The sequence below is a fragment of the Periplaneta americana genome, chromosome 13 (assembly GCF_040183065.1).
Source record: "Periplaneta americana isolate PAMFEO1 chromosome 13, P.americana_PAMFEO1_priV1, whole genome shotgun sequence".
Lineage (NCBI taxonomy): Eukaryota > Metazoa > Arthropoda > Insecta > Blattodea > Blattidae > Periplaneta > Periplaneta americana.
The window spans coordinates 44,981,324-45,007,465 of NC_091129.1; the positions used below are offsets into that span (position 1 = coordinate 44,981,324).

Sequence of the window (26,142 nt, forward strand, 5' to 3'; positions counted from 1 at the left end):
TGTAATTTTAAGGCAAGATGAATAATAATTTTTAACTTACCTGACGGCCTTATCTCTACCAGGTTAAATAAATAAATACTAATACTAATTAAATAATATTTATTTATTATTTTCCTCACTGGAACAATATTACGCCTGTGTGGGGTAACAACACAGAAGCACAAATTTACCCATCTCGCTGGTATTCGAGATCAGCATATCCCAATTCCCAAATTCTTGTTCTTCTTACTACTTGTTCACAGAGCCGTAGCGAATAGCAGTTCGATATTTTCAGAGTCTAAGATGCTTATTTTCACGTATACTTGTATAATAATATGTTCTGGATATTGTCTGTTACGTAATTGAAAGAGAAATGTAATGGGAAAAGCTACTCGAAATCTACATTCCAGAAAATAAAACGAACAACATAAAGGCTGCGTTAGAAGCCAAAAATATTACACCAAATTTTAAGTACTCCCGACAGGTCTCTTGACGGTACCGGGTGCAGAAACTTTAGCACACGTCTTAGGATTCTGTGAACAGAAATTGCTATTGAGGAATTCTAAATATCATATATACGATCCAAAATTGCTGAAATAAGTGCTGTATAGTACAACGAGAATTGTGGATAGTTTAGTGCACAATGCTGACACGAAACAGGGCATCATTTTGGACCCAACGATACGTTTCGAATAGCATGACATCAATCGGCTGAGGTTCACCGTGAGAAGATGCTCTATGAACCTACAGTTAACAATTTCAAAGTGAAATATTCCTTAACCACATTAAGGTAGCCTATTCCGTTTGCTCGTAAGTGCTGGAGGGATTATCGTATCTTTTCTTTTCTAAGAATTTCGACAGAAATTTTCTCTGCCTACATCTCTAAGGGATGAAATTGTGGTAACTGTGTTAAAAGAGTCCTGTCACATCTTAATTAGGTCTAAATACATGGTGCCTCATTAATACACGTGTAATTTTTTCATATCCTTATGTTTGTTTCTTGTTTTATTCATTACTTATGTACTAATAAATAGATAGATAGGTAGGTAGGTAGGTAGGTAGGTAGGTAGGTAGATAGATAGATAGATAGATAGATAGATAGATAGATAGATAGATAGATAGATAGATAGATAGATAGATAGATAGATAGATAGATAGATAGATAGATAGATAGATAGATAGATAGATAGATAGATAGATAGACAGACAGACAGACAGACAGACAGACAGACAGATAGATAGATGTAGATAAATAAATAAATAAATAAACAACTGAGTGGGTGGGTGGGTGGGTGGGTAGGTAGATAGATGGATGGATGGATGGATGGACGGACGGACGGATGGACGGACAGACAGGCAGTTAAATAAGTATATATATTATAGAGTGAACAATCAGTGTGGATTATCGTTAATAACTTCTTAAATTTTAATTCTACAAAAAAGTTTTATACAAGGACATGCAGCACGTATGGGCGAATCCAGAAATGCATATAGAGTGTTAGTTGGGAGGGCGGAGGGAATAAGACCTTTGGGGAGGTCGAGAAGTAGATGGGAGGATAATATTAAAATTGATTTGAGGGAGGTGAGATATGATGGTAGGGACTGGATTAATCTTGCTCAGGATAGGGACCGATGGCGGGCTTATGTGAGGGCGGCAATGAACCTCCGGGTTCCTTAAAAACCGTAAGTAAGTAACTATAACAATTTTATTGGGCCACCTGTGCTTATCTTCTTAAATAGTTTTTTATAACATTAACGTTTTCGATACTACTTATGTATCATCATCAGATGTTAGTGCATTGTGTTGACAATATGTAATGAAAACCTAGCCACATGGTGTTTTATGAATTTAGTATTTGGTTTCATATTACTTATCGTAATGTCTAAGCCTTGTTAGAGTTAACATAGTGGTAGTCCGTTGTGATTTCTTAGCCTAGGTCAGTGTTTCTAGTTCACAATAAAATACAATGCGATGTAAAATACAATAAGATACAGTTGAAACAATTTAAAAACACTATATAAAATATAACATATAAAGTTCTATGTGAGCTTGTTGGAATGGCTGTGTTGGTCAATCGTTTATGCCGTTAAATAGGGCGGTTTCTGCTGGTCCTGATTCAAAAATCATTGTCTGGAAAACGGAGCACTTTTTGAGGTCGCTGAATTTCTGTAGTTGTCTATGCTGTGTGTTTCTTTCAGGTTATATTACCTTAATATATTTCAGCAACAACCAGTTCTGATGATGGCCAATAGCAGGCTGACACATGTTAACAAGGTAATATAAAATGTAACACAAGAAAGACAAATAATACGTTTTCCAAAATTTAGTTGTTCTTGACTTACCACATTTGTGAAGAAGCTTCCATGGACGTTCACTTATATCTTCAATTTGCTTTCCTTCTAATGTTATTTCTAGTAATTTGTCTGTGTAATTTTCCATCATTTTCATAATCATGTTCTATGATCACTTCGTCGTTTGAATCAGTTTATATAAAGCACTAACAGGTTTTCAACACACACGTCCACCTCCTAACACATCCTTCAATGTTTTTGAAAGCTAAATTTGTAGTTCCTCAACACAATTTTTTGCCCCTTTCACTTAGCCTAGGATTTTTTCCACGTCTACCCGTCTACACTCGAATGCACTGATGTAACGAATGAAATGTCACACCCCCTTTAACTCATTCAGTATTAGCAACACAAATGTAGGTCTACTAAATGACCGAATCGATTGGTGTTTTTATTATCGATTTATGTTTATATTCCTGTGCATATGTATTTATGTGTACAGCTAATCCGATCATACCATGCACAATCGGTCAACTCTACGTGACGCTCTTGGAAATGATTTTAATTCGCAAATGCAGTTCTAAGATTTTTATCGAATACAGAACTTGACAGGGTAATTTAGTTTTAATTGACCCTTTCTGATTATACTCAGGACCCTTTACATCTTTGTTTTATATTTGTCTTTTTCATTTCTGACATTTCGGATCTTTTACATCCAAACGTTTTAAAAATTTTATTGTTTTGAAATGTGCTATATATTTTGTCTGTGGTGGCCTTCGTTTTTATTATTTTTATGGCTCGTATTGATTGCTAGCAAGTGTCTGGGAACTGCTCAATTTTATGAATTTTTATAAAATCACCTTGTTGATACTGCATTTGTGTACTTCGTTTTTACCGTGACAACATCTTTTTAGTTAGTGTTCTGCTTGTGTGTCATTGTTTGTGTTTTTGTGTTATGAAGAATTTTAGATAAGGGCAAAAATAGCCATAGTAGCTCACGCCCTTTTTAAAACCCCACTATCAATCTACCATGCACAAAAGAGTGTCGGATTAGCGAGAATGCCGGATTATTGAGAGTGCTTTAAAAGTAACTAAATTTAATGTTACAACCTGCGCCAGCCATTATACTTGCACTTCTAAATCGAAACTATAATGTTCAACACGTGGCCGGCGCGTATATCCTATATATCTAGTGCACTATAAGTAGGCCTAATTCAGTATAACACATGGCACCGGTGCAAACTTCCCAGTAGAAATGGTAGTAAGTACAGTAGAAGAAAGTGGGATAATTGAGAGGCCGGATTAGCGAAAGTCTAGTGTATAAAGAAAGTGCAATATTGTTGGAAGTAGTCGAGAACACTGTTAAGAACCAATATTTTCTACAGTTTTTTTTTAGTTAACTCTAAATGAAAACATTACGATGTTTTTAAATTCACTAACTGCTTACATGGAAACTAGTGTACTTAGAACATTCATGTCCGCAACGATATGTAACCATAAACAGATATACCATGACACCCATTCACACAGTCAGCCAGATGTTATGGAAGGGAATCGGAGTATTTAATTCCAAGAGCTCCTTTTTGGGGCGGAAGGAATCGGTATATTTACAATTACTGCTTCGGAGGGAATTGGGAAGAAAAATTAACCACGGGAGGGAGTCGGTACCCACCCGACCAACTCCCACCAGGATCGGTTTTTCAGCAACATGTGGCTCCATCCCATTGCTATGGAGCAGTGCGTGACCTCTTGGATGCAAATTTTCCCGTTAGGCTGATCGGAAGAGGAGGGCTATGGAGAAGATCAAAATTCATAAGCCACTTGAATATTTGAAAAGTTTCTTAATATAAATATATCGTCACCACCACCACCACCACCACCACCACCACCACCACCACCACGATAGTAATCATTATTATATAATATTTCAGATTAATATACCATATTTTATGACGCTACAATAAAAGCACGGAGTTCATTGACGTAAATATCGATTAGTATAAAATTAAAATATGATCATCTTTTTATTTTCCAATCTTTCTCGAAAGCGTTTTACACGTTAAGAAGTAAAACCTGCAAAATGTGTTAAATATCTTGAGTACTTGATCGCATAATTTCTTCTATAACAGAAGAACAACTTAGAGAAACTTTCTTCTACATAATTTATTCTATAGCCAGAAATTGGCAAGGATTAAATCTGATGACTCTGAAAGTCCAGTATTATTATGATCAGGGAAAGGATTTATATGTAAATACATATTTACTTATAAAGCTAATATAATTTATATTTTGCATTATCTTTATGTTTCACAATGTGTAGGGTTGAAAAATCCTACTTTTATTTTCCATATTTTTCCATATTTTAGAGTTTAGTACATATTTTCGTTAATTTCCATATATTTTCCATATTTCATATAAAACAGTCCATATTATATTAGGTTTAACAATAAAACAAAACAAAATTCCATTAACTTTTAAAAATACATTTCAACAATAGAGATTTAAACACATGTTCAGTAATCCCTTTAACATCAGAGTTATTTGAAAATTAGCAGTCCTATCAACAATGGGAAAGTAAGTTACAAAACTGTATTAATTTAATTTAAAATTTTTAACAGACTTCAGTTGTGCAGCTCAACAGTTAAATGCCAGTCAGAGTACACATAGGTTCAGTTTTGTAAATCATACTATAAAGACGGTAAATATGCCAAAAGTACGTCATTCAGTCAATTTAAAATCAAAACTAACAAGTTACATTTCAGAATTTAAAGAAGATGGTTTATCAACTGACAATAAAATATTATTTTGTAATTTGTGTCAGTGTGCAGTATCATCTACACAAAAGTTCCTGGTGCAACAACACATTACAACTAGTAAACATCAGGCCAACAAACAACTAAATTCCAAGCAGAGACAATTGTTTTTAACACAACCAACAACATCGAATGTAAGATCTGAGTTTAACATCGACCTGTGCCGTTCTCTCATCTCTGCTGATATTCCTCTCTACAAACTAAAGAATAAGGTCTTCAGGGAATTCCTTGAAAAATATACTCAACATACAATCCCGGATGAGTCAACACTTAGGAAGACGTATGCTCCATCCATCTACGATGAGACAATACAGAAGATAAGAGATGAAATTAAAGATAGTTCAATTTGGGTTTCCATTGATGAGACTCCCGACAAAGAAGGTAGACTTGTTGGTAATGTAGTTATCGGTTTGTTAAGTGAACAATATTCTGAACGAATTCTTTTACATTGTGATGTTCTAGAAAAGTGCAATAACAAAACTATAGTTAAACTGTTCAACGAAGCTATGGGTATCCTGTGGCCAAAGGGTATTATGTACGATAATGTGTTATTCTTTATTAGCGATGCTGCCCCTTATATGGTCAAAGCTGGACAAGCATTATCTGTTGTATATCCTAAATTGACTCATTTTACTTGTGTGGCGCATGCATTTCATCGTGTGGCAGAAGTGGTCAGAGACAATTTCCCTAAAGTAGATTTGTTGATTTCATCAGTGAAAAAAGTATTTCTCAAAGCTCCCAGTAGAGTTAACGTGTTGAAAGAAATGTACCCTGAAATTCCATTGCCACCAAAGCCAATTTTAACTAGATGGGGTACATGGCTAGAAGCAGTTGAATATTATGCCGAACATATAGACTCTATTAACAATGTTCTCCTTGCATTGGACTCTGAAGATGCAGTCTCAATTGATACTGCGAAAACAGTTACCTGTGACATAAGTGTGAAGAATGAACTAGCTCACATTCAGCATACATTTTCATGCATCATAAAAACGCTCAAAAGTCTCCAAAATAGGCACCTTTCACTATCTGAAAGTTTTGAAATTATAAATAGTACTGTGGAACAACTGAATCGTGGTAGAGGTAAAGTTGCAGATGCAGTAAGAGCTAAGGTGGACACTGTACTTTCAAAAAACCCTGGATATGAAGAACTACAAAAGGTTGTTGCTGTGATGAGTGGTGAATCAACAGTGAAGATTAACTTGGACTTATCCCCAGCAGACATTGTGAAATTGAATTATGTACCAGTTACTTCTTGTGACGTCGAACGCTCTTTTAGTCAGTATAAATCTATCCTCAGAGACAATAGAAGAAGATTCACTTTTCAGCACTTGAAAGAAATGTTTGTAACCTATTGTTATGGTAACAGACAATAAAAATTGTGTTTTGTTGAAACTACATTGGAAGATAAGGTACGTCCATTATATTTTTTGTTTAGTTTGATTAAAATGTACCAATATTTAACGTACATAGTCATTTTTTTATAATTTTAAGTCCATATTTAATTCCATATTTTGGTAAAAATCCATATTTAATTCCATATTTTGGTAAAAATAACTACATATATATTTACATATTTCATATATTTTTAGTCCATATAAATCCGTTCCCTGATTATGATGCTTTCCCCACAGGTTTATCCTCCACACGTAAGATGGCTGAACTTTTAGTTTACATATACATATACGGTACTCTTTTTGATAAATACAGACCTTTTGAAAAGTTCTTTCACATTTTAGTGCCCACTTAAAGAATAACTGCAACAAGTTCATGCTCAAACTTATGATAGTTATGAATGTTTTCAGTGATTCTTACCATGATTAGAGATGTATAAAATCATGCTAAGTAGCTATATTAGTGTAGATTTTTAATTCGCGATTAAATGTGACATTAAATACAAAATGCCAAATGTGTGTGTTTCTGCGAAATAAGAGAGCAAAAGTATATAAGGCCCTATATGGCACATTTTCGTGTTTTTTGAAAAAGAAATCAGAATCGACCTAATGGCCCCGTCACATGAAGGTTCTTACATTTTGGTCATTCCCCATTACAGTATGATTAGCACAGTTGTGTGACCTACCTCTTTGTTGTTATCTGTACCGTTTTCTCGAGATTTTAACTAATCTGTCTGGTGCTGTTAGTAGAATATTGATTCCCTACACAATACCTCTAGGTCCAGTGTTCACCTCACAAACAAGTTGTATTACGTGGTAGCAGATGATGTGATTGAGTAATAAGCTGGGTGGGTATTTTTATTAATATTCGAAATTTCACTGTACTTTTGTATGTTCCTTCATTTACTTATTATTCTCGATAATTTTTACTGTTATATCTAGAAAATGCACATGTTAACATAATGATGACATTGAATTTCTACCACCAAATTTTCCATAAAAAAACGTTCCATGCGAAAACGCTACAAAATGCTAAATTCTAGCATTAAAAGTGCTATAAAATGCTAAATTTTATTTCTAAACTTCTAAGTTTTTAATTTTAATTTGCGAAATCTACCATCTCTGTCTATAGGCTTACATCATGCTAAAAGACTTGATAGGAATTCTCTAGTGCAGTCTATGTTTACTCTTACGCCCACCAAATTTATTACACAGTTCACGTGTATTGTACTGTGCAGAAAGTATGTACCGGTATATTTTTTTTCCATTTTCTATAGCGGACGAAAATTATACATGAGGTGATTGAAAACTGTCACAAAGTTTTGTATCCACACGATGGAATTTTCAGTGTGTGAATGGGAATACTATTTAGAGTTCCAGAAACAAAAAATAGCCCGTACCTTGAAGCTCCATACAGAGCACGATTCACACTGAAATGATTTAACAACGGCTTTCAAACCAGCATTATTTGAATAATATTACAGCAAGGTATTTCGCAACTAATGCAAAAAGCACGAAATTAATCTGAAAAAAGATCAAATAAATGCCTAAGATTCATTATTAAACAAACACGATACATGCGGCACTCCATTATAATAAGTCAGCAAGCATTCGATAGCTCTGTGGTACGATGCTTGGTCGCAAACTACAATGTTCAGGATACTGTTGAGGAAAGAGTCTTTTAAATAACTCTTAAAGGGAACACAACACATATCGAATGTTAGATGACTGAGATTAGCTTATTTTAAATGGAATGGTGCAACGTTAATCTCTCGACAACAATTAGAAGTAGAGTTATTCGCAATTTAAGATTTCCCGCGTGACGTCAGTAAGCCACGCGCTGACCTTGCAGTCTGCTGAGTTACGTTACGTTATTTAACATGCCAGTTAAATGGCTTCACGTGTTTCCATGTTCATAACCATTGTTAACAACTTACTATCACAACTATGACAATAAATTAACTTCATTAATAAAATCAGTAGTGTAAACTTTACATGCAAATGTTATTTTGTTGTAATACAGTAATATGAAGTGTATTTTCGTAATGATGGATAATTTTTCTCTAATCGAAACCAATACTAATAAAATTCTATCACGAACTACTGGACCTGAGTCTGACCATAGCCCACACTGTACTGGAGCGGGCTATGGCCTGACTTAAATTATTGTAAAATGTATAAACAAGCCTATCTCTTATCAGTGTTGAATTGGAAACCGGGTGAACTTTTTGCGACTCATTTCCTCTGCAGGTGGTTTCGGTACTGGAGCAATGTTTCGTGGGATAGAGAAGTTCCAGATAACATTAATGCCGATGCAATTAACACATTGCCTCTTGGACGTCGACCTTGCATTGCCTGTGAATACCACTGTATATAAGACTGTCTTCACAAATAGATGTAATACACAACATTGCCTTTTTATTGTAACGACTCACTTTTATAACAGGTGATGCACAACGCGAACAAAATTTAAATAGTTTATATGAACAAGTCCATAAAATTAGAAACCACGTCACTTCAGTACAAGTTTCGTTGTTTGTCTTTGCTATCATTGTCTTCAAAGGTACTGTCACTAATCACTGAAATTTCCTCATTAACTATCACGTCACAAGTAGAAGTACAAGGTGTTTGAAGAAGCGTGGAAACAACCTTCTTCCTCTCTTTCGTCTCATATCGTAAATATCTTTTCTTCAACTTTCAATACACTCTTTTACAGATGATATTACTCCAGATTTAAGGGTAGGTCCTTTCCTTTTATCGGGCATTAATTTAAACTTTATAACCTCAGATTCATCGTAATCAGACGGTAAAAATGGTCAGAGCAAATAACTTTTTATTTTTATTTAGTAAGTTATTTTACGACGCTTTATCACAGGCATGCCAGAAATCAGACTCTAAGGGCTATACTACACGAACGTTAAAAATGTTGCGTTGACAGGCATTGGTAACTTATGAAAAATGTATAAACTACACGTTGCGTTAGGGACGCTGTGTTTGGTTTCAGAACTGCAATAGATGTTAGACAAGTTGCATATGTAGCTCTGCTATGTGTTCAATTTATAAGTCTGTCTCAAAAATGATGGTGAATTCATCCCGCAAACATTAAGAGACTTTCAACAGGAAAGTTTTATATAGTGAAACCTCTCATTTACGGACATCGAAGGTACGTAACAATCTGTCCGCATCTGGGAGGTGTCCTTTATTGGGAGGGAGGCTCCCCAATCTAACAGTAAATTTATAATATGCATTATTTATTCCTCCACGCTTTAAATGAAATGTATGACTGTAGTTTAATTCTAAATACAGTACACTACAGTAAATTCTTTGCAACTTTGAACTACAGTAGATAAGACCGAAAAAGGAAAATACAGTACTGTGCCATGCATTTTTATTCCAGGTCTACAGCTATGCAATACTGTAATTTACTGTTTTCAACTTATCCTTTCGTTCAGGTGCCATGTCTCTCGAAACAGGACTAATTGAAGTGAAAAGAATAATCCTACTAACCCTATCGCGTATCGAATACAATTTCACGATCGCGGACCTTATTGTCTTCTTTCATGTTAAGGAATTTCTGCACTAAATTTTCCTTTTTGTAACACATTAGGTCTTGAAATCCAAGTTCTGTCCGCAGTCAGGAGGTAAAGCAAGCTTTAGGACTGTGAAACAGCTTTCCGTGTTTGTATCTGAGAGTATCCGTAAACGAGAGTTAAATTTATCATTATTTCTAGATTATTTCAGTTGGGACATAAAAATCTGTCCGTATATGAGGAGTGTCCGTATCTTGGGGGTGTCCTTAAAGAGAGGTTTCACTGTACTGTATTTGAAAATCACCGACAGTATTCCGACAAGTATTTTCTCTATTACAGAATGTCAATAAAACGTTTTGATGATCTTTTGAATTTAATTTATCATAAAATTAGGAAAACTGATACTTTAATGAGGAAATCAATTCATCCTGTCGAAAAGCTGGTTGCAACATTGAGGTAAGTAATAAAATTTGCCCTAAATTGTAATGATTATATTTCTATTTTATGCATAATATGTTGAAAATTAAGAACATTACAAGCTGCAGAAATCAGTACTGACTGAAATTAACAATGAACTCAGAATCATTTGAACCATCGGCAATAACACTCAACGGCGACATATCTGACAATTGGGACATTCTTGATGTTGCCAGCTGCTCGACAAGCATTTTCTGAACATTTCAGAAATTTGAAACGGGCTTCAATTGCAAGCTCTGGAAGTAAATTGTCCATGATTTTGACAAATGATAACAGGAAAGCTTTGTTTCCATTCTTGTCATTCTCCGTCTTGTCTTTGTATGGCCACGCTCTCTGATAATACATTTGTGATATCCCTTGTTGCAGTTACTAGAATATTTTCAGATTTTTCTTTTCTTCCTGTCCCTGTCGAGCATAGAGATGGTCCCGATTTTGTCTGGATATCGTTTACATTACTCTCATGACCCGAAGTAGCCTAAGAAATAATACCATCCGGTATATCTTCTTGTTTAGGTGGAGGTATATTCGAAATGGTTTCATTCTCACCAAGAGTAGGTAGTAAAAACTGCATTTGCTTCACAACATCCAGTCTGTTGTTGACTTTGCGTTGGTGACGCACATGTAGTATGAACAGTGTTGCCAGGTTGAGGGATTTATCTCTCTGAGTAGGGATTATTTGGTCGAAAAGGGATTGAGGGATTTTTTGACAGAATGACACAAAATGTAGGGATTTTCACACCTTTCCAATTTTTCTATTTTTTTTTTTTATATTTTTCAAAATATTTTTATTTTTCAGATATGAAATAAGTTTCTTAATTTTTATTAAAAGCACATAAAAGTGATTTAACACTGAAAACTCTATTATGTGCTTAATATTTGGTTTGTCAATAATGGATTGTTATAACATATAATTTTAATTCATAGAGTTGAGTGATTCATATAGAAACGACCAATGAGATTTAATTTTACTCGTTCTTGCACGCATGAAAGTACAGCGGGGTTCAAAAGCACTGCCTTAATAAAAGAAGACTGACGGTTTTATGTATGCAATTGACGGCGTAGTTTACGAAGCCAACACTAGAGTCGCATAAAAAACGCAATTATATTGTCTATGAATATATTTACACAATGAACGTCTGTCACTTTAACCTCTCTTTTAAATGTCAGTCGATGGTTCGAATCCCGAAATTAAATTATTCTTTATTATAGGTAGGTATAATACAATTGCTCGAAAAATCTAAAAGAAAGTGTAGGCCTATACACAATGAACCTCTCCCTTTAAATCTCAGTTTACAGTTTGAACCCAGTGACGGGTATATTTTGCGAGTTCGGGCCCCGAAAATTAATTACTTTTATTGGGGGTATAATTCAATTGCTGCAAAAAATCTAAAAACTTCTATACACAATGAATCTCGCCCTTTAAATCTATAATTTTAACACAATAAACGTCTGTCACATTAACCTCTCTTTTAAATGTCAGTCAACAGTTCGAACCCCGAAATTTAATTATTCTTTATTATAGGTATAATACAATTGCTCGAAAAATGTAAATAAAGTGTATACACAATGAACTTCTCTCTTTAAATCTCAGTTTACAGTTTGAACCAAGTGACGGGTATATTTTGCGAGTTCGGGCCCCGAAAATTAATTAGTTTTATTGGGGGTGTAATTCAATTGCTGTAAAAATCTAAAAACTTGTATACACAATGAATCTCGCCCTTTAAATCTATAATTTTAACCCAGTGACGACATTATTTCCTGACTTCTAGCCCCGAAATTTGAAGTTATAATTTATTAATAGCATTATGAACGATTTTCAAGAAAAATGTCAAAAATAACATACACAACGAGTCTGTAACATACAATATCACTACACACCTCTCATCCTCTGCTCTTTAATATTATATGTTGGCTCTAAAAAGAGCCGTTGTTTCTGCTGCACTGGATTAGACAGGGTAGAACGCTGCAATTTGATCCAGCAAGTTATCAAATGCAGTCCGTGTCTTCTTCCCATTCAGCTGCCGCCACATGAACTCGTCCATGTAGGATGGTACATGAGCGTCACAAGTGCCGGACATCTTCTTCAGCTTCTGCTTCACATTTTTCCAGAAGCATTCCACATTGTTATGTACACCTGTCAGTGGAGACACAAAATTTTCGGAATGGTTCATAGTCAGATGCCTGTAGGGTGGAATTACAGGAATAGCTGGTATTGCTCTGTATGCTGCCCACTCGTCAGAATGAATTTCTGTTCCAGGAAGAACAGATCTTTCAATAATGGGCAGCAAAGTATTCCGGGTTCTGTCTGGCACAAATTCCAGGAAACCAAGTCGCCTCTGGAAGTCGTACATTCCGAAAACCCATCACTCCCGAACCACATGTCCGACCCTGTACTTCACTTTAGCAATGACGCTTTCGTCAATCTGTACAACTGTACCAGGACCGCCTAATCTCAGTGGATTTTGTACAAGCCACCTGGAACAGATATCTCTAAAATGTTGATACAAATGGATCGCTGTAACCTTCGACACTTTAGCTTCTACTGCTGCGATGCCGACGGATACAGAATACGCCCAGTAGTACGCAAGCATTAGAAAGATCTTAAATGAGATATGCTGCCCACTCAAGAAAGATCCGTCCCTGATGGACTTCTTGCAGCCCTTGTGAGCTGGGCATCGCCATATAACACCATCAAATGTACTGGACTGCTTGATCAAAGTCATCGGTCTATTAGAACCAATGGCGTTACAGTTTGGTGCATTTTGAGCAATAATCCGACGATTTTGCAAATACGCAATTGCCAATTCCGTAGTTGCAAATTGTCCGAAGAAATCAGCCGCGTCCATTCCGAAACAAGTGTACTCTAGCACGAACAGCTCTAGAATAACATTTCATTCGTCTCTTGCGCGAGCCTTTTAATTACCGAAGTGGGGAGGAATGAAATGTAATGGGGTTCTGCTAACCGTACCGTAAATATGGTACTCATACCATAATTTAGCTGATTGTAGAATATACCATAATATTTCCTTTATCGTGTGCAAAAATACCTTAATTTGCTTAATAGCACAAAAATATGTACATTATGTTGAATGTGATGTAATGCAACAATTGTCAGAAGGTTCTCAGCACTATCATAAAAAATTGATTGTAGTTCAGTTTTTTCCTGTAAAGTTGCCTGAAATGAAGTCGAGAACTCGCCGCTCAACAATGACTGAGTTATTGACATTATTTTAACAGACATCTGCTTCTCATTATTTTTCATTATTGAGATACATTAACTTTTATCAACTGCAGTAATGTAATAACACAGCCATTTTAAATTAACAAGCCAAGCTATTGTCAAAATTAGTACGTAATGTAATAACACAGCCATTTTAAATTAACAAGCAAAACTGTTGTCAAAACTAGTAATGTAATAAATTTAATTAAATTTCGGGTCTCGAACTGAGAATATGTAACCGCCCTGTGTTGAAACTGTAGACTGATGTCTAAAGTGAGAGGGTAATTTTGTATACTTTTTCTTTAGGTTTTTCCAGCAATTGTATTATATCTATAATTAAAAAGCCATTGTACAGTATTATATCTATAATAAAAAAAATAATTTTCGGTGCTCGAACTGAAAGAAATTGATATTTTTTAAGTGTCTGTTTATTTTCTTAGTTTTAAATTACTGATAGTTTTAAGCGTGTGTTTATTTTATTGGTATTCAAAAATTGTATATTACCAAAAATTTTACCATATAGTTTCACGATTTAAATTCTGAATGTTTGTTAAAAAGTTGAGGAAAACTAGCCAAAATTTGTCTTTCTTTGCCCCATTATAATTAAGCTGTAAAGCGCATATTTTCAATGGTTAGTGATATAAAAACGAAGAAAAGAAATAAACTATCAGCAAAAACAATGTCGTCTCTAGTGCGGGTGAAACTTGACATGAGCAACATGAAAAAAAAGTGTTACAAGTATCCAATCACCGACGAAATGTTGAAACTGTTCAATGAAAATATGTTGCCTACAACAGGTATTCAAGAGACAAGAAAATAGCTGGGCTGCTGGTTGCAGAAGAAGAGTGAGAAGAAGAATGTGAACAGGATCATCAATAATATGCCAATCTGAGGGTGACTGCTCTGTTGCACTGTGATAATTATTAGGAACATTGTCTTGTTCAAATTTATTATTTTAATTCGTTTTTAAAATGTGTATTTTGGAGTTTAGACCATACTACCCCAAGAAGGATTTTTTCTAAATTTCAGAGATTTTTCAATCCATCTGAGGGATTTTCTTTCGTAAAAACCTGGCAATACTGAGTATGAATACGTTTGCAAAAGATGGCGTAGCCAACGCAGACCTCTGCGTTGAAACTTCCCAACGTCGAAGCAACGCAACCAAACGCAGCATTTTTAACGCTTGTGTAGTATAGTCATGCAATTATACAAACGATCATATTACCAAAAACCAAGTTCCTATAAACGAGCGTTGTCAACGCAACGTTTTTAATTTTCGTGTAGTATAGACCTAAATGTGCAGTTTTGTGCGCGGATCGCCGGTCTGTGCAGAATGCATCATTCGAGCGTTACTCTTACCCTTTCTTAGCTGGAGGAGTGTACAATAATCTATTCTGCGCTTCTAGGGATGGATTAAATAGGCATTTGGAAATTATAAACACACTTAGCAGAAGGGAAAAAACACGGTTATTATCAGTGTCTATACTTGATAATTGTAATATAAGAAACTTTAAGCTTACTTAGTTATACTTCACAAACTAGTGATTGTAAAGCATAATTTATTGATAAGATTTTTGTATAGTATTTGAAGAAAAAAATATTGCAGTAATTTCGAAACAACAAAAAACGAACAAATATTTCATTTTACGTAGTAGGTACTAATTATTATTTTAAAGTAATAGACCCTACTCTTTCATTGTTCGTCGAGCATTATTATTTATTAAGACCATTGGTACAAATGTTGAAGAAAATATACTCCCAATCAGTGGCGGCTCGTGAACTTGTGGATTGGGGGAGCTGCAGTAGATTTTGGTACATACAAATTTCACTTCTCGATATCATTACTAATAAGTATAGGACAAAAATAAATGCACTACATATCGAAAAACTAAAACTTCCTGATTTAGTTGGGAGATGTCTGTAGCATCATTTGCCATAATCGCTAAAAAAAAAAAAAAAAAAAAAAAAAAAAAAAAAAAAAAATAATAATAATAATAATAATACCATCGATTTCAGTCTGAATTTCAGATCGGCAGACACTCAACTTGCAATCTACCAGCTCATTATGAATTGTTTTAGAATTACCTTTAAACAGTGGAATGTTCCAAATGATTTTTGAGAGGCTCATTTAGATTACTCGCGAACTGTAGCAACCCACGAAACACACCAGGGTTCTTCGAATTGTTCTTTCATCATGTCCCCTAAGGGGAAGTTCATATTGGCCACAAAATTTGATACAATCAATATTTTTAAAAATAATTTCACGATTTTTTCAGACTTCTTGATTATGTTTGAGAATGTTTGTTCTGTTCGCTTCACATAATTGCGCAGCAATATTAGTTTTGCCTAACATAGTCAATGAAAACATTTTTCAGGTGAGACTGCGAAGATTCGTGTGTTTCAATTTTTAGGGGCAAATTACCTAAATCTGTCACACCACTCCTAGTCCATGCAGTATCACCACCGAAGAGGAGGCAAGGAAAACAAAATACTGAATTTTTTTGTTCACATCCACGTAACCACAAATGCTTAGCGTAAATTTCTTTGTTAAACTTCTTTACATATGCACTATTTCGGCTGGATGAAGCTTGAGTAAGATTTAAGTCGGGTAACGGACGACCCTTTAATTTCACTTCATTACATCAATCTTCTCCGCAAAGGAAAAATAAAATTAATATTCTGTAATTCACACACACTCATGCTTGCACATTTGCACTGCCTCTTGAGGTAGCCTACGTATTGTGTTCTATAAAACATTTATTGTACCTATTTGTATGTCAGGAAGGAGAGTTTAAATAAAAACAAAGTAAATACCTGTTACAGTGTACAGAATGTTTAAAAAATACGGGGCATAATTTCAGGTATGTATTTCCCACATGTAGACAATCAAAATAGTTCATTACAACATGTGTCCGGAAATGCTTTATTTCCGAGTTATGGCCTTCACAACATCGAAATTCACCGGAACGTTTTTCTTTCCGCAGGTCGTTGCCGTCAAAGGAGACATTAAGAGGGCACTCTGACAGTTCATTCCGAGGCGAAGGTTACATTCAGTGTTGTGTAGGCGTTAGAATGTGCGACATGTATTCAAATCAAGAGCTGGCAGAGATACACTTCATGTACGGTAAGGCGGACGGCAATGCTGCGCTGGCTCGTCGTTTGTACCAGGAGAGGTACCCACAGCGACAATGTCCAGATCGGAAGACATTTGTACGTCTCCATTACTGTCTGTGCGAGTATGGAAAATTTAACTCTCCTGGTTTGGGAAGGGGACGACCAAGATCTACAACTCCAGAAGTACAGGAGGAGATTCTGGAGACTGTGAACATGACTCCTTCTATCAGCACACGAAGGGTAGCGTTGCAAGTCAATGTTCCTCATACGACTGTCTGGAGACTGTTGAAAGAGTATCAATTGCATCCTTATCATTTGCAACGTGTACAGGCCCTGTCACCAGCAGATTACCCTGCACGAGTTAGATTCTGTCAGTGGTTCTTGCAGCAGTGTGGTGTAAATCCGAACTTAGTATTAGTTACAGATGAAGCACAGTTCACATGAGATGGCATAACAAATTTCCACAATCAGCATGTATGGGCGTATGAAAACCCACGTGCAACTGTTCCATCTCATCACCAGGTGCGGTTCTTCCCCAACATGTGGGTCGGTGTCATTGGTGATCGATTAGTTGGACCCCATGTACTTGTAAAACTTCCTGGAAAACACCATACCTCATGTTTTAGAAGACACTCCACTGATCAATCTTCAACACATTCACTTCTTGCATGATGGCGCTCCTGCACACTTCAGTCGTACGGCTTGCCGGTACTTGGATCGAAGGTTTCCTGATCGATGGATAGGTAGAGGTGGCCCAATTGCTTGGCCTCCACGCTCACCTGACCTGAACCCTCTCGATTTCTACTTGTGGGGCCATTTAAAATCATTGGTTTATTCGTCTCCGGTGCCTGATTTGGAATCCCTTTGGAATCGAATTGTGGCACGTTCTGAGGACATACGCAATACTCCTGGAGTTTGGGATCGTGTTCGCAGGTCAATGAGACATCGATGTGAGGTCTGTATTCAAGCAGGAGGTGGACATTTTGAACATCTTCTGTAATGACAACGACCTGCGGAAAGAAAAACGTTCCGGTGAATTTCAATGTTGCGAAGGCCATAACTTGGAAATGAAGCATTTCTGGACACATGTTGTAATGAACTATTTTGATTGTCTACAGGTGGGAAATACATATCTGAAATTATGCCCCGTATTTTTTAAACACTCTGTATTATTGTTTTGCAGAGATCATGTGTACATGTGTAACCATTCCGATTTTGGATAATGTATCTACAGTTTTTAATGCAAGTAATTCCATAATTTTTGTATTCGTGTTTTTTTCTTTATATTTTTCAAAAGTTGAATGTTATATTGCATTCAAGTAGGAATTATGGTGTTAATTTTTCAAGAATTCATGGCGTATTATAATCCTTTTGCAAAATATTCACTTCTTGAGTAAATCCAGACAGTGTCGATAAATTTCTGATGTGTTGGTGTAGATTCATGTGACAGACGTATTAGGTTCTCAAGAAATAAAAGAGCCTTTTTAAATTTAATATAAAAAGCAATCTCTTCTGTAATAATTTGCTTGACTGTTATTGGTGTTGATTTTACATTGCCAGTGATTATTTGAGCCGTTCAGAGCAGAAGTGGTATAAGTCAAAATTAGGTAATGAGTTTTAAAGTAAAAATTCTGTAAAATACAGCTCAAAGTAGCAATTAATATATCCTTCGTGCTATTCACTGACTACTAATAGTTTAAATAAATTCATTATTAACTGCTACTTTGCGCTGTATTTTACAGAATGTTTACTTTAACCCTCATTACCCATTTTTGACTTACACAATTTCTCCTCTGAAAATAAAATTAGGCCTACATTTTCTGAGTTAATTGAAATTAATTGTGTATTCATTTGTTCTCACCTACGTCATAATAAGAGTAAGTGCATGTAAATTACGTGTTATATAGGTAGGGTAAGTTAAAATTAAGCTTATGTGTGAAAACTGGAAATGTAATGTAAAATGCGGTAAACTTTCCATAAAAATTTAAACCATAATATCAGCACTATTAGCGACTCAAAATAATAAAAATAATGAAAAAATAATGAACTTCATAAATCATTGTCTGTCAAATTAAGGTTTAAATCTTCCCCTTTTTTATTTTTAAGTTTACCTCAGAGGCCGAGTTTACCCCAATTTGCGGTATGGAAAATAGTTAATTTCTCAGGAAATAGGGAGAGGAGTTCACCACGCGATGTACCCTACGAGATATGCCCTACAAATTTGACTCTTCTCACAGGAAATATAGAGTTCCAATGGTTCATAAATATATTTAGGAATGAATTGAATTAACCGTCGACGTACAAACAATTATATTATTTCAAACCATGATACGTGTTCAGGACCATGATTCAGTTGTAAGGAGCAGAAAGAATTATGTTTATTCCCAGCTTCTGAAACTTGTAGATTAACTGCGTGTGAAATTCTTCTAGGATTCTAAAGTAAAATTAATAAGAACTATATACACTTACTGTATAGCATAAAAATATAAAATAAATTACGCAAAACCCGTTTTCTGATGTGTTATCATATGTCGTGTGCACACTTTTAACTTGCCTGCCGCTAGAGGGCTACTGTCGCGCCAGCTGTCAAATGTTGGCATAATTTATACGTATGAGTTGCGCGACTGTATATATTAGACTGTGTCAGTGACTAACGTGAGGACGAAAACACCACGTGGCGGCGTTCTACGATCCAGAAATCGTCTTCGATATTCGTCCACAGAATTATTAGCATTCCCGTCACAAAAGCCATAGACATCAATCATATCTGCATACTCGATATAGGAAAAAGGAAACGGCATTTTTGTTAACACACACGCACTGAATTACACACAATGACCCACTACGACGGTGATCTTGCTGTGTGCCTGCCTGTGTGTAAGCGATGTTATGCGCGCTATCTCTAACCTGATCCTTGATGTCACGAGACTCTGTGTCGCCTATAATATCAGCTGTTCTATAACGCTCACAGCACAGGTGACGTCCAGAGAGTGACAAGTTCACAAGATTGCATGTTACGGTGGAAAGAAACGTGGTTTTATCCAAAACTATTCAAAATCGGATATATGTATGTATGAACTTTTTTTTTATCAGAATGATGTCAGAAATCACATCCTAGAGTATTGCATAATCTTCGTAAATCACCCTGTATTTTACTAGAATTATTTTTCTGCTAATCTCACCTTCAGGATTTGAGAAACAACATAGTATACTTAGGAAAGAATAATTATTTGAAAAAAAATGCAAAGAGAAATTAGCAAATTTTGATAAAATAATTGATTTTTTTACGTAATGTAGAGTATATTAAATATGACAAAATAAACATAGTCAAGAGATCTATAAATAAGAAGTGTTTTAAATCATTTAATAAATGTTTCAAATCTAGATGGCAACGAGCAAAAAGAAATATACAAACATGTCTTACTCTGAACACTCAATGGTTAGAAAAGTACAAATGTTATCCGTTAACTCCACAGAAACTAAAAAAAGAAGAGGGCACTCAGAGTTAGGAATGAGGAAACCAGTGATTATTGCAAGTGGAGGAAGACTAAGACCAGTGTTGCCAATTCATCACGAAAATTATGCTAGATGAAAAAATAAAATAAGGGGTTTCGTGCAGAAATATCTAGATTATAAAATTAGATCGAAATCAAAATATACGTTAAAAATTGTAGTATAGGCCAAAAATTGTAAATACCAAAAATAGCTACATTAGTGCTCAAATAAGCTAAAATGTACACAATTAACCATCTTAAAATACTACGATATATATATATATATATATATATATATATATATATTTCTTCACATTTAACTTACAGATAGTACTGACTTTATCACAATTCATCAGAATCATTCAACTCAAGAGAGTCCGCCTGATTGGCGGAGTTGGTATAGCGCTGGCATTCTATGCCCGAGGTTACGGGTTCGATCCCGGGCCAGGTCGATGGCATTTAAGTGTGCTTAAATGCGACAGGCTCATGTCAGTAGATTTACTGGCATGTAAAAGAACTCCTGCGGGACAAAATTCCGGCACACTGGTGATCCTGATATAACCTCTGCAGTGCGAGCGTCGTTAAATAAAACATAATATTTTTTTTTCAACTCGAGATATGAAGTTACTATGTTTGCAGCTAAAGTAGAAGCAGAAGTGGAAAGTTGGGGAAGTGGATGGCTTTCTTCCTTAGATACTGTATAATTTGCCATTGTCCCAATTTTATGTTGCACTTGCACAGGAATTTCACAGTCCACACAACAATTTTTATAACGTCTGAAACCTGCCCTAGCTGTTAATGTAACACTAAGCGTCTTTATTCCCATCCAGTTAAGTTAAATTTTCTATTTTTCAATTTAAAACATTAATCAGAATTGTACCAACAGCATTATTGCATATATATACGAACACATAAAATTCTCAAGCGCTAAATGTACAGGATTAAACAATTTGAATTATTTATTTCTTTACTTATTTATTCATTTATAATATCAGTAAGAGTACACAAACGTTTCTTGTTACCTATGATTGTGGTTTTGGCTAATACATCTAATATCAGGTAGCATATCTCACTTGATGATAAGTGTCAGGGCAAAAACAATTGTTGTATACATCTTAAGTCTGATTAGTGAAATATGATATAGGTCTCGCAATCACGGATTGCCGACGGAAGGAATGCGAATCAAACACTGCGATAAGGAAGAGCGGGCGAGAGGAAAGGTCACGAGATAACTTGAATGATATTCGAGAGTACAGTCGGAAGAGAAATGACATCGATAGAATCAGTCTTGCGTTGTGATAGTTACATTACGACTTCAGTTTGTTCCATTGCATGTGAATGCGTGCTTTGTATCGCACGGTATAATTTTTTCATTCGTAAACATATGTTGCGCGTTTAATTAGCTTCGAATTTTTCTCTTGCTACGTTCTTTATTTCCACAACGATGTCCTCATTTGTTCTTCTTCTTGGAAGAGACAGTGCTTCTATCGGCTCACACTCTCCCCCTCGGCATGCCTACATACACACGTCAAAACAGACAGCAACGCCATCATTGGTTTTCAGTAATAGTTTCTTGCGCGAGCTATACTAATCAACGATGTATGCAATGGAGGGAGAGAGGAACTGGCTACCTACCCATTATCTCCTGGCTTAATTGCCTCATAAGTGATGCTTTATTGGTGTCACGTATGAGATTCCAACCAGTCTTCGGATTGTTTATTAAACATGCAAACTTTCCTTGAAGAAAGTATTGTTACTTTTCTGTTCAAAATAACGATAAGCTAAAAGCGTTGAGGGAGCAGGTAGAGGAAACAAGATAAAGAAAAGAAGACAGCGAATGTTTGTGCGTCTATAGTGGTATGATATACTATATCATTCCGTAGCAGACCGACAACATCCATGCTGCGTGCAAATCAAACAATAAGAAGATACTAAACTTTGAAAGTATTCATGAAATTGTATTTTAAATAAAACGGTTCCGTATGAGCTTTATTTTCGTTTGATATTTTAGAAATAGTTGTCAAAAAAAAAGCTCGACTCCGGTCAGACATTTATCTAGGTATATAAAATATGTTGTATTTCTAGCTATATGAATTTCTTCTATATCTATGGCTAAATGTCGCTCTAAATGTCCTATATTTAGCTATAAAATGACTAAGTTGGCAACTTCGGTATAAGCATGTACACTGTACATAGTGCAGGTGACACTAAATTAAGTTATGCAGCACAGACAAGTCTGCGAGCTGCAGGGGAAATTGAGGCTGCTAAAATATGAAAGATCTCATTTTCGCAACGCCAACGAGGGCTTATACATAAATGCAGAAGAGGATATAAGTCACTATCTGATCCATTAGTTCGGTGCTCAGGTGTTAAAGTACTGTCACTTATTGCTGAGGCCAGGCTAACTACTAAATCGCAATGCATCATCATTAGATCAGCTGCAAAACATTCCACCAGCAGCAATGGAAAAACCATGTATAGCGGATGAATCATAATAGAATTCAAAAAACATGCTTCAATACCGTTCCATAGGGAGAGATCTTTGGCCCGAAAAAAATAAAAAATAAATGTGCACCGAGCATGACTCACTGAGACCGTAACAGGCGAAAGGTCTTATACTTGTTTGGATGGTGATGATGATGCAAAATATTTAAAATAATCAAATTTTTCTAGATATACAACGGTTCTCGAAGTCTTAGGTGTTACCCAGTTAAAACAGAGCTCAAATTTACTAAAAGATCAGCAGAAACAAAACTGCAAGTAATATTAGATCACACAATGAAGAAAATAACAAAGGTTTAGGAAACTGCATATTAATTTTTTGTTTCTGTAGCAGACAAATCAAACAATAAAAGATGCTAAACTTTGAAAGCTTACATGAAACAATATTTTGAATAAAATGGTTCTGGATTACACACACAAGAATACCGAAAATGTTGTTTACTCCATGTAGAAACTGTCTCAACATTAGTAAATTATGTTCTTACGATTATTTTGTATAATAACTAATTACATTATTTCAAATGATGTCAATGAGGTTACAAAATTTGTAAATGAAAGATTATAAATATTCACAAACATCACTTATTTTTTTGAAATTAATCAACTTTACACCGGCTTTTGAGCCATTCCGGAGTAATGATTTAACTTTTGGAGTTTTTTCCCCCAAGTTTTGGAGGTTTTGACTAAGAAATTAGAAAAATATCCCACGGCGCAGCAGTGTTGATAACAGGTTGGCTTCAGTGTACCGACAAAAACAACTTTACAGTGCAACTACTTTTTCTTTTGGTTATTATAATATCTCAACTTTAACGTTTTACACTTATCTAATTGAAAAACAACACAAAGTACAGACTACGTAACGTCATAACCGTGCAACCTCGCGTGTTCGGGTTGACACACCGTGGCTGGCTGCACCAGCTGTGGAAGGGGCCCAATCCCAGCTATCTCCTGGACATGGTCTCCTGCAACACAAGCGCTATCAATGGCAGCACTATATATGAAGGGCTGAGAGTCATAGTGGACCAAGTGCCATTTTCATGAAACCGAGACAAATTGATGTGAAGTTAAATACATAACATAATTTAGTGAATTAATATTAATACCTAATTATGAATTTAATATATAAAAAAGATATTGATGAAATTATATATATGACATAAAAAGGAAAAACATGTATTTTGCCCTAATTATAACATCATGAAATTACACGTATTTCAAAGTCTTGGAGTTGGCCCACTGTGGCTCTACATTTATCTTGTCTAAACAAAAATATGTTAGTGAGCCATCTCCAAAAGCAGTCTCGATGCCTACTTTTCCATTTCTAAATTTTGGAAAAACTACTTCTAGCTCATTTAGAGAATAACGAAATTTAATTTTCATTGGTTCAACTGATTCGCACCTCAGCCATTTAATTTTCATCCAATGGACTTTGTTACCATCTGTAGTGTCTTTGAATACCAAAAAATTGCCTTTGATATTAAGGAAGTCTGACTGTTCCATTTTCTTTACAACGAAGGCTTTTTTTCTCCTACAATGTTGCATTAAACCCACATAATCATCTACGATAAAGCGATTTTTAGCTTTGCAATTATGTAACTCAATAGTGCTGAAGTCCCTGTCATTAGGGAGGAGAGAACGCCCAAATTTTATAAATTTATGGTATATTTCTTAAACTGTGGACAATGGACAATGGAGGCTCAAAATGAAGCTATGTACTCGTTTCTATTTTGTCCTCCACACGTTATTTGAATATACTATTAAGTGGTTTGCTCCAATATTTACAGTTTTAAGGTATGACAATAGATATGATCCCACTTCAGATGCCCCATTCTCAGCAGTGTTTTCCCTCCAAAATAGCGTAACATCATGTTCACAGTTATGCAAATTGAAGAAGATCGTTTTGCATACTCGGATATTAGTGTCATCGTAAAAATAAAAATTAACGTTTACCATAGGCACACATAGACTAATTTATAGAGATAACAATTTAAACTTGTTTCATGGTCCAAAAATTCGCCTTATTTTGAAATATAATTTTCTAAATTGAATGAAAATTAATTTATTAAATAATTTATTTTTTCATATCATTATAAATTAAATACTCTAACGAAGTTAGGTAAAATTGTACAGTATATCGCTAAATTAATTAAATGTTAATAGCTCAGATATAAGCTTTTCATATTAAAACAGATAATTATTTAAATAGGTACTTTGTTTATGAATATACTGCAAGTATAATTTTTGAGGTGATGATAGGAACCTTTAACTTAATATAATATACGCGTGAATGCTGCTCATGACTACCTTCTAAATCAGCAGATTCTCTATGCCTCTTTATATTCATTATATGAACCATTCTGCAAGATCTGCATTTGCTGGTCAAAATTACTTATTGACGAGAATGTATCTTGCACATGTGTGCTCGATCATTTTCATTATCTAAACGTTCGACACAACATAACCCATATTTGCATTCTTTGTCAGTGTACATTTTTCGCAGACACAGGATTTCCATTTGCATTTACATACTGTTGGCCACTATTTATTTTCCTTTTTCGTACATTCTTTTCCCACTCATCACAGTTTTCCACGCGCTTCCTAGATTTCACCTTAGTTGAGATATTTTCCTTCACTTCGTCTGCTATGTTTTACATCAAGTCACGTGGCAAGAAGCAGCAAGAAGACGTTTGGATTTGGCCCACTCTGCTTCTCAAAAAAAACTGGCATTTGCTTGAGAGAGTATTTTTGTTGCTTTAATTATGTCATAACGAGAGGTACTTGGATCAAATGATGCTATGATGATTTGTTGAGTACGCGAGTCAGTAAGCAATCAAAAGACGAGGTAAGCTTGAAAACTCTGAAAATGGATTTGGCCCACCATGGCGCTCAGCTCTTCATATAGCGTTTTCACGTCTGGAATTGCTCTATTGAAAGTAGGGATGTATTAAACAAATTTTCTCCGCCGGTCCATTAAGAATTGATGTTTCCTTAACATAAATAGCTCTCTACGAAAATTTAATGAAAACAGAATTTAATAATCAATATTTAAATTATATTAAAACGAAAGCAGTGGTACACTGACGACCAAAAATATCTGACCCTACAATCGCTAGCGATCGATAATTTGTTGGTGCAAGTGTGGATTCTTTATTTTCCTATCCTCACTACTTACTCATCTCAATCCATTGTTGAATACTCAAATCATGTAGCTCAATAGTAATTTCCATGCCTAATTATTTCCTCAAACACATTCCTTATACCTTAATATCAAACCTATACCGTCCATCTGATTTGTCTGCTGCTAGTAGACATTAGTTACTCAACAATAAT

At 35.2% G+C, this 26,142-nt stretch overlaps 1 long non-coding RNA gene across 1 annotated transcript in view; it reads right to left on the reverse strand.

Moving 5' to 3' along the window:
* LOC138711562 (uncharacterized) overlaps nt 1-26,142 on the reverse strand; it is a 394,119-nt gene that overhangs the window by 49,264 nt on the left and 318,713 nt on the right. The gene's annotated exons all lie outside the window — the stretch shown is intronic.